This window comes from Myxine glutinosa, chromosome 2 (genome assembly GCF_964187855.1).
Source record: "Myxine glutinosa chromosome 2, kmMyxGlut1.1, whole genome shotgun sequence".
NCBI lineage: Eukaryota > Metazoa > Chordata > Myxini > Myxiniformes > Myxinidae > Myxine > Myxine glutinosa.
In genome coordinates this window covers 78,878,322-78,888,469 of record NC_136262.1, presented here as the reverse complement: position 1 = coordinate 78,888,469, position 10,148 = coordinate 78,878,322, and positions in this window count along the sequence as shown.

Sequence of the window (10,148 nt, the reverse complement as noted above, 5' to 3'; positions counted from 1 at the left end):
TGCTACATTTCAACGGCTGATTAATAAGCTTATTGCAGACCTTGAGGGGGTGGAGGCTTATCTGGATGATGTCATCATCCACACCATGACCATGGAAGATCATATTAAACAAATTCAGGCATTTTTCAAAAACTGACCGAGGCAGGGTTGACCATCAACTTATCTAAGAGTGAGTTTGTAAAGGCACAGGTGGTGTTCCTAGGCCATGTAGTAGGTCAGGGTCAGGTGCAACCAGTGACAGCCAAGATAGAAGCCATTGATCACTTCCAAGTTCCAAAAGGGAAGAAGGAGCTTATGAGATTCTTGGGTATGGCTGGTTGGTACCAGCAGTTCTGCAGGAATTTTTCTGATGTGGTAGCCCCTTTAACGAATTTGCTGAGGAAAGAGACCAAGTTTGTTTGGGATGACAAATGTCAAGCTGCCTCTGCCCACGTCAAAGCGATATTAATGAGCTCTCCTGTCATAGCAGCCCCGGATTTTCAAGCACCTTTCAAGTTGGCCATTGATGCAAGTGATGTGGGGGCTGGGGCAGTTCTATTACAGGAAGATGAGGATGGAGTGGATCACCCGGTGTGCTACTACTCCAAAAGGTTTAACAAACATCAGGCAAATTATGCCACTGTGGAAAAAGAGACCCTTGCTCTCCTGCTCGTGCTTCAGCATTATGAGGTGTATCTGGGAACTACTACCTTTCCTACAAAAGTCTTCACTGATCACAACCCCTTAACCTTCATTCAAAAAAATGAAAAATAAAAACCAGAGGTTGATGAGATGGAGTTTGGCTTTGCAGGAGTTCAACTTGGAAATTGAGCATGTAAAGGGCAGGGACAATGTCGCTGATGCTTTATCCAGAGTGAACTAACTTTGGAAATTCCTGTAGGTTGTTTGGAAGCTTTGTTGCTTTATTTTGGGGAATATTAATTATTATTGTTCAGGTGAATTGATCATTTGGGTGTGAGTTTTACTTTTGTTTGTTAAAAGAGTTTTTGCCTGCAAAGAAAGTTTTCACGATGATCAAACTTTCTTTCTTGAGGGGGGGAAGTGTTACAGATTCGTCACTTCCGTTGTTGTGGTTTTCATCCACAGTAAACATTTTTGATTCCATGTACTATTATTGTTGTCGTTTAAGGGAAATAGAGATTACTATTTTCAAAAGGTAAAAAAGTTAATGTTTTAAATGAAACCGGAACCGGACGACGACGAAGAGGAAGAGGAGGGAGAGAAGGCGGAGCGAGTGAGTCAGACAAGAAGCTGAGCTGCTTCAAGGTCCTGAGCGAACGTTGGCGAACGAGGGTCACGTGTGAACTTTGGGTTAGGGATTCCTGCGACAAAATTGTTATCGCTGTGACAGATAAACCTGCGTGACAGGTTTTGCGGTTGATTCCGGAGAGAATCTTCGGAGTGCCGTTACGCCACGAGAACAGGCCGTCGGCCATTTTTACCTTGCGCAGGATTTGCACTTCGCTCAAGGTTTTTCCACCTCGCTTCAACCATTTTCACCGCATTCAGACGTTAATCTGGTGTGTGTGTGTAACGTGGCTTTTGAGTGGGAAGTCTGCGGTTCGCCGATTGGGAGCCGTGGAACGTCCATACCCGAGGGTGTGATTTCCCAGTCGCCGTGAGGGCACCTTTGCGCAGCTTTTGCAGCGTGACTGTGACTGTCATCCGAACGGGATTCTGGTCTCGATTAGACATCGTTCTGACGATTACTGGAGCAGATCGACTTTGGCTTGATGCCAGAATAGAGACATTGGGAATGTTCTTCTTTTCGCTCACGTGAAGCACAGTGAGTTATATTGTACGAACCTGATGGTACCATCATAGGAAATATATATTGGTTGTACAATTGATTACTATTGTTGTTGTACTGTTGTTATTCATGTGTGATCTTAATACAATACTTGTTTGTTGGTAACAATTGGTGTGGCTTCACCATTGATCTAAGACATACAGAACAACACATTTTTCTGCTGTGACTCCTCTCGGGGCTCGGAGGTACACCGTGGCCGGGGTTTGGGGAGGAGCACATAACAATATATATATATATATATATATATATATATATATATATATATATATATATAAGCAAAGATTTGCGGTTGGGAGTATATCCAAATGACTCCATGGTAAGATCTCCAACCTTTAATTGAACAAACAACGTATATACGTATATATATACACATACACATACCCTTATACCTTCCTCTACTCAACATATATATATATATATATATATATATATATATATATAATATGTGTGTGTGTGTGTGTGTGTGTGTGTGTGTTGTGTGTGTGTGTGTGTGTGTGTGTGTGTGTGTGTGTGTGTGTGTGTGTGAATAAGGGAGTTACCACGTGTACCTTGAATAAACTCCAAATTCCTGTTGCTTTCAGTCGAACGTCAGGCCTTGTCAGCGAAAGGCTTGTGGTCCATAAAAATTTTAAAAAATCATATATATATATATGGCGTGGCATGGTGCTGACGGGGCCCCCGCAGACGTGATGCCCCCACGCCCCAAAATTTCAATGTTTTTAACGTTTCCCAGTGTGTACCCTGGATAAGAATAGGTACACCGTATAACTGCATGTCGTAAGAGACGACTAAGAGGGTTGGCGTCAGGAAGGGCATCCGGCTATAAAAACATTGCCTCAAAAAGAGAACCATGACAATTACAACTACATATAGGCAGGGTACAGCCCGAAGTGGAGATCGGTTTCTGAGGTTTGGGACATGGAATGTCGGGACAATGACAGGGAGATCAGGAGAAGTGGTGGAAGTATTGGTCAGAAGAAGAGTGGACACTGGACATATGTTGTGTGCAAGAGACGAGATGGAAGGGAAGTGGTGTGAGAATGGTGAAGGGTAGGCAGGGACAGAAATACAAGTTTGTGTGGCAAGGGTGCCTGGAGGGCGTGAATGGTGTTGGTGTCCTGTTTTCTGAGGAGTTTGTAGACAGTGTGGTGAGTGTGACTAGAATGAGTGTTAGGTTGATGATGGTGAAAATGATGATTGGAAAGCTCCTTGTGAATGTCATCTCGGGATATGCTCCGCAGGTTGGTTGGAGCGATGAAGAGAAGGACAAGTTCTGGTGTGCGATAGAGAAGCTGATGGAAAACGTGAAAGATGTGGAAGTTGTTGGTGTAGGAGGAGACCTAAATGGACATGTGGGAAGGAGTATGGATGGTTTTGAGGGAGTTCATGGGGGTTATGGATATGGTGTGAGAAATGGAGAAGGTGAAAGGATTTTGGAGTTTGCTGATGGAGCTGATTTGTTGATTTGTAATACTCAGTTCCAGAAAGAGGATAATAAGCTTGTTACATACACGTCAGGTGGGTCGACGACAACCGTTGACGACCTGATGGTGCGTAGGCGAGATGGGGGGCACCTCCGGGACACAAAGGTGATCCCGGGGGAGGAGGCTGTTTCACAGCACCACTTGCTTGTCTGCGACATAAGGGTGAAAGGTGCGAGGAGAGCTCGGCGGGTGAAGTACCAACCGAGAATGAAGGTGTGGAGGTTGAAAGAGGTGAAAGTGAGGGAGGCATTAAAAGAGAGGCTGAGTATGGTAGAGGATGATGTGGTTGAGCTTGAAAGTGGTTGGATGTCAATGAAAGCTAGTCTGTTGGGAGCCGTTGGTGAGGCATGTGGATGGACAAAAGGACCACCGAGGCACTCGGAAACATGGTGTTGGGATGATGAAGTTGGAAAGAGGATTGACGAGAAGAGGAAGAAGTTCAAGGAGTGGCAGAAGGCGAAGGGTACGGGAGCAGAAACAGCAGAGCATGAAAGTTATAAGGCAGCCAAGAAGGCTGCAAAGAAAGAGGTAGCAAAGGCGCAGGAGGCATGGAGGAAAATGTTTGGAGAACGCTTGGATTCGGAAGAGGGTCAGAGAGCAGTATTCAGGATTGCAAAGCAGATAGCGAAAGAGAGGTGTGATGTGATGGGGGTGAGTTGCTTGAAGGATGAAGTGGGACAAATCGTTGTGGACCCAGATTGAATTAAAGGAAGATGGAAAAGATATATGGAAATGCTGTTGAATACAGAGAATGAATGGGATGGCAACATAGAGACTAACCCAGTTTTAGGACCGGCAGAGAAGATAACTGAGAAGGAAGTTGAGGAAGCGATAAAAGCAATGAAAAGTAGAAAAGTGGGAGGGCCTACGGGAGTTGTGGGAGATATGTTGAAGGAAGCAGGAAGTTGGGGTGTGAAGAGAATGACAGATATCTGTAATCTGGTGGTGAAAGAAGGCCGCATTCCAATGGCTTGGGAACTGAGTATCCTCGTCCCTCTATAGAAGGGGAAAGGTGACCCTCTGGAGTGTGGCTCGTACCGAGCGATAAAGTTATAAGAGCATGGAATGAAGGTATTGCAAAGGGTGTTGGAGAGGAGGATAAGGAAGAAAGTGAAGATCAACGAAATGCAGTTTGGGTTTATGCCAGGAAGAGGAACGACAGATGCGCTTTTTATTGTGAGGCAGTTGCAGGAGAAGTACATGGAGAAGAGGAAGAAGTTGTTTCTTGGGTTTGTTGATCTGGAGAAAGCATTCGATAGGGTTCCACACAAAGTATTGACATGGGCATTGAGGAAGTTAAGAGTGGAGGAATGGTTGATCAGAGTAGTGATGGCAATGTACAAAAGAGCACGCACAGCTGTAAGGACGAAGGACGGGAAAAGTGGTGAGTTTGAGGTGAAGGTGGGAGTGCATCAGGGGTCGGTACTAAGTCCACTACTATTTGTAGCTGTGATGGAGGTGCTGGCTCAGAATGTAAAGGAGGGTTTACCGTGGGAGTTGTATGCAGATGATCTGGTGTTCATTGTGGAAAGTATGGATGGACAGAAGGAAAAGATGAACAAGTGGAAGGAATGTATGGAGACAAAAGGTCTGAAGGTGAATATCGGAAAGACGAAGGTGATGGCAAGTGGTAAAGCGTGTGGTGAGGTCGAAAAAACTGGGAAGTGGCCCTGTGCTGTGTGCAGGAAGGGTGTCGGAGTGAACTCCATTCAATGTACAATGTGCGCTGAGTGGGTTCATCAAAAATGTAGTGGTCTGAGAGGGTCATTAACCAGTGTGGCAGCTACATTCAAATGTAAGGTGTGCACAGAGGGAGCTTGAGATGGAGGAAATGTTGAGTTAGATCTTGGAGACGGCGTGAAGCTGGAAGGTGTGAAAACATTTTGCTACGACAGAGACATGCTGAATGGAGAAGGTGGATCAGACTCGGCAACGGTTGCTCGAGTGAGATGTGCATGGAAGAAGTTTCGGGAACTGAGTGGCATGCTGATGAGGAGGGGAGTGTCGTTGAAGCTGAAGGGAAAGGTGTATGCTGCATGTCTGAGAAGTGTTATGATTTATGGGAGCGAGACATGGGTAATGAACGTAGAGCAGAAACGAAGGTTGGAAAGGGTGGAAATGCGAATGGTTCAATGGATGTGCGGAGTATCGTTGAGAGAGAGGAAGACAAATGATGAATTGCGAAAGATGATGGGAATAGAGCCTGTGATTGATGCTGTGAAGAGGAACAGGTTGAGATGGTTTGGTCATGTGTTGAGGAAGGATGAAAGTAACTGGTTGAGAAGAGTGATGGAAATGAATGTAGAAGGAAGTTGAGGACGGGGGTCGGGGAAGACCGAGAAAGACTTGGCTAAAGATGGTGGAAGAAGAAATGCGGGCAAGGGGGTTAACAAGGAGAGATGCAGAAAATAGGGCAAGATGGAGAAGATTGTCATGGGGACCGCAAGGCTAACCCCCGCTCTAGTAGGGAAACTGGCCTTAAAATGCATGTTGTTGTTGTTGTTGTTTTATATATATATATATATATACAGTATATATATATATACACAAAGAATTAAGTTAAGCACCCCCCCCGTTTTTTTACAACCTCGCACATTACAAGTTTGTTGTCGTCAAAACAGTGTAATATACCCATGATATTGCTATATTTTCTGGAGAAGTGATATTATGGTCACATAAAAACATAACAATCATGCCGTTTTCAATAATTTATACTGAATAATTTAAGGTGAAAATTTTTGGGAATTTTAGGCATATTTTCACCTCAATTTAAGTATGGAGCTATAGGTCCATCACGGACAGTGTGGATGACGTTTATGTTTTCTAACGTACAGTCATTGTTCTGAGAAGACCTCTAGCGATCTTTGCGTCAATAACGTGTGTAGGACCCACGTGATCGGATCACTGACTCAACCCTACGTCTCATAGACCCTGTAAGCCGTCGTATGCGTTGCTGTGGCAGGTTGTTCCATTCCCGATGTAATGCACGTTCCAATTCATCCAGATTGGCTATTCGAGGGACCATCTTCGCAATTTGTCGTCCCAACATGTCCCAAACGTGCTCGAGGGGGTTCAACCTGCCACAGCAACGCATACGACGGCTTACAGGGTCTATGAGACGTAGGGTTGAGTCAGTGATCCGATCACGTGGGTCCTACAGACGTTATTGACGCAAAGATCGCTAGAGGTCTTCTCAGAACAATGACTGTACGTTAGAAAACATAAACGTCATCCACACTGTCCGTGATGGACCTATAGCTCCATACTTAAATTGAGGTGAAAATATGCCTAAAATTCCCAAAAATTTTCACCTTAAATTATTCAGAATAAAATATTGAAAACGGCATGATTGTTATGTTTTTATGTGACCATAATATCACTTCTCCAGAAAATATAGCAATATCATGGGTATATTACACTGTTTTGACGACAACAAACTTGTAATGTGCGAGGTTGTAAAAAAACGGGGGGGGGGTGCTTAACTTAATTCTTTGTGTATATATATATTGTTACAGACGCGGTGGTGGATGTTGGTTCACCGAGCGGTTTGGTATGACCGCGCCTGCACGTTTACCCGATTATACTCGAACGTTGCCGAGTCGCGCTACGCTGAATCAATGAAGGAAAAGGACACAACGGCTGGGACTAAAATGACACGACACCAAGGGTTCAGTTCTCAAGACCTCCGGAGGAGGTTATATTAGGGCGGAAGGTTAGATTACAACTACAAGAGGGACAGCATAGAAAGACAGGCACTTAGACACACTTATCTTATTCCCTGACAGACGACAGATAAACAGGACAAAAACTGACTCACACGGGGATTGATGGCAAGGAAAGCGGGCAGTCGATGGCTCAAGGTGCACCGTTCTCGGAGGTACTGCAATACCGGGTCGATGCGTGGAGCTCGCTCAGCGCTTGGAGGTGGTGACTGGCTCTTCTTCAAGCTCGGGGCACATCTGACGTCACATCCGGTAAGTCGCCGCGTATATCCGGCGGGGAGTGACACGCCCTCGGCTCGTTAGCTCCGCCCCAGATGGAATCGGCCCGTTGCTTCTCATTGGGTGCGTGCGGGGGGGTTACCGGCTCCGCCCTTGACGAGGGGCCGACAGGCAGCCCCTTCTTGGTAACCCCGTCGGCGCACATGGGTAATGGCGGCTAACCGAGCCGGAGTGAGGACGCACACTCCCCGCACGCCGCGCCGCGCCCCTCTGTTGTTGTAGTTGTTGTTGTAGTTGTTGTTGTAGTTGTTGTTGTTGTTGTTGTTTGGGGAAGAAGATGGGAGGAGGTATGGGAAGGTCCTAAACTCACTACTGGTGCCATATAATCACATTCTGGTGCAACGAAGAGTCAGAATTAATGGAAACGAGTCCTTAACTGACATAGACTAAGAATAACTAGCAAGATGTCCGAAAGTTGTCTACGTGAGATGCGGTGGACCTGGGCACGACATTTAATGGGGGAAAAAGGGGAAGGTCGGTTCTACAGAGTGTTGTTTACAGACAATGGGACTAGGGAATGGGGGATTGGGGATAGTTGGGGAGTATTGGGGAAATAGGGGAATATTTACAAGCGGATATGGAGGCCAAATTCCATATTCGCAACAATATATATATATATATATATATATATATATATATTTTATATATATATATATATATATATATATATATATATATATATATATATATATATATGTATATATATATATATATATATATATATATATCTATATATATAAAGCAGTAAAGTTTGTTTGTTTGTTTGTTTGTTTGTCCTCTTATAACTCGAGTACTACTCATCGCAGAGCAAAACCAAAGGCATATTCGGAATCAGTACGTCTCAGAGCAACTACAGCACACCTTAAAATTTAAAAAAACTTCGCGTTTTAAAATTATGACGTCATCAGCGTATTTCCGAACGTTAATTTTTAAACTTCATATTCGGAATCAGTACGTCCCAGAGAAACTTCGTAACGTTAATTTTTCAACTTCATCCGATTGACATGGGACCAACGGCATGTGACAGAGAGTGAAACATTTATTTGCCGACAATGACTTCCGACTTCCGGGTTCGGAATGCGGGACCAATGCCATTTGACAGGGAATAAAAAATAAATGCGACATTCAATTGACGCAATGACTTCCGACTTGACTCCCCCCTCCCCCTCCCCTCCCCCCTCCCCTCCCCCCCTCCCCTCCCCCCCTCTCCTCCCCCCTCCCCTTCCCCCTCTCCTTCTCCCCTCCCCTCCCCCCTCCCCTTCCCCCTCCCCCTCCCCCCCTCCCCCTCCCCCTCCACCTCCCTCCTCCCTCCTCCCCCTCCCTCCTCCCTCCTCCCCCCCCTCCTCCCTCCTCCCCCCTCCCCCTCCCTCCTCCCTCCTCCCCCCTCCCCGTTTGGGCTGCTTTTCATGCAGGGGGCAAAACTGACCTGGTTGTTCTGAATGGAAACCTAAACCAGTTCAAGTACAGGGTCATTCTGGAAGAAACATTGCTTCCATTTGCTCGTGCAGCCTTTCGAGGAATCTTTGTCTTCCAAGATGACAATGCACGGCCTCATCGTGCTCGCATGATCCAACACTTTCTTTCTGACCATGGTGTAGAGCATATGGAGTGGCCTGCCATGTCCCCGGATATGAATCCGATGGAGAACTTGTGGGCAGAATTAACGCGTCAAATCGACAACTTGGACCAGCAGCCGACCTCTGTGCGTGAATTGCAGCAGGCTATTGTCACTGCATGGCAAGCGATTCCTGTCCAAACCTTGGCAAATCTCGTGAACAGCATGCCTCGACGTGTACGTGCTCTCCTGAATGCTCGTGGGGGTTACACGAAGTACTGAACTGTAATTTTACTGTCCGTAATCCGTCATAATTTAGATTTTGTTTTTGTTGAAATTATTTTTGGCTAATGTGCAAAATAAAGAGATACTTCTGGAAAATGTACAGAAGTTTAACACAGTACTGTCCGTGAATTGAGTTCGATATCAGTTTACATCACTTTCAAGGATCAATTTATTTGCTTCGAAATGTCAAATGTGGTTTTTGCTTCTTTTAAAGGTCACATTAACAAAATCTAGAATAATTTCAACATAATTCCAATGAACTTTTGGTTCTAAGTCATCTTATATAGTAAGTTCACCCCCCACAAAAAAAATATTCCATATTAAATGCCAAGTCTGTATATATATATATATATATATATATATATATATATATATATATATATATATATATATATATATATATATATATATATATATATATATATATACTGTATATGTATATTGTATATATATATATATATGTATATATATATGTGTATATATATGTATATATATGTATATATATATATATATATATATATATATATATATATATATATATTGTTGGTTGTACTTTATCTATCTCTGACGCCTCTTGGTCTAGTGTGGTGATCTTGCTCGTCTAACTTTCTGAACGGTCGTCACATTTTCAGAAACACGCAGCAACACAGCCTCAATCGCATTGTCTCGCCACACTTGGAAAAGTTGGCTGTTATTAAAAAGTTAAGTGGCTTCACACTGCTCTTCTCGCAACTTTCTGGGAAAGCAGGCCGGGGAGCATGAGGCTGCTCTCGACGGGGCTCCGGCACTCGCGTCTTCACAGCTATTCCGTTTGACATAAATTAACAACCACGCGAATGTGCCACACACTTCCACGGACCTTGGTCGGGCGCTCAAAAATAGAGGGGAACAAAAAGTACGTCGGGAAGCATATGGTCGCGCCATCATCGCGCCCGAAATGCCTGCAGAGAAGAGTCGGTGCCTTCATCGCTGCGCAAAATAATGCCGCAATAATCCCGGGAAGGAAGAACGGG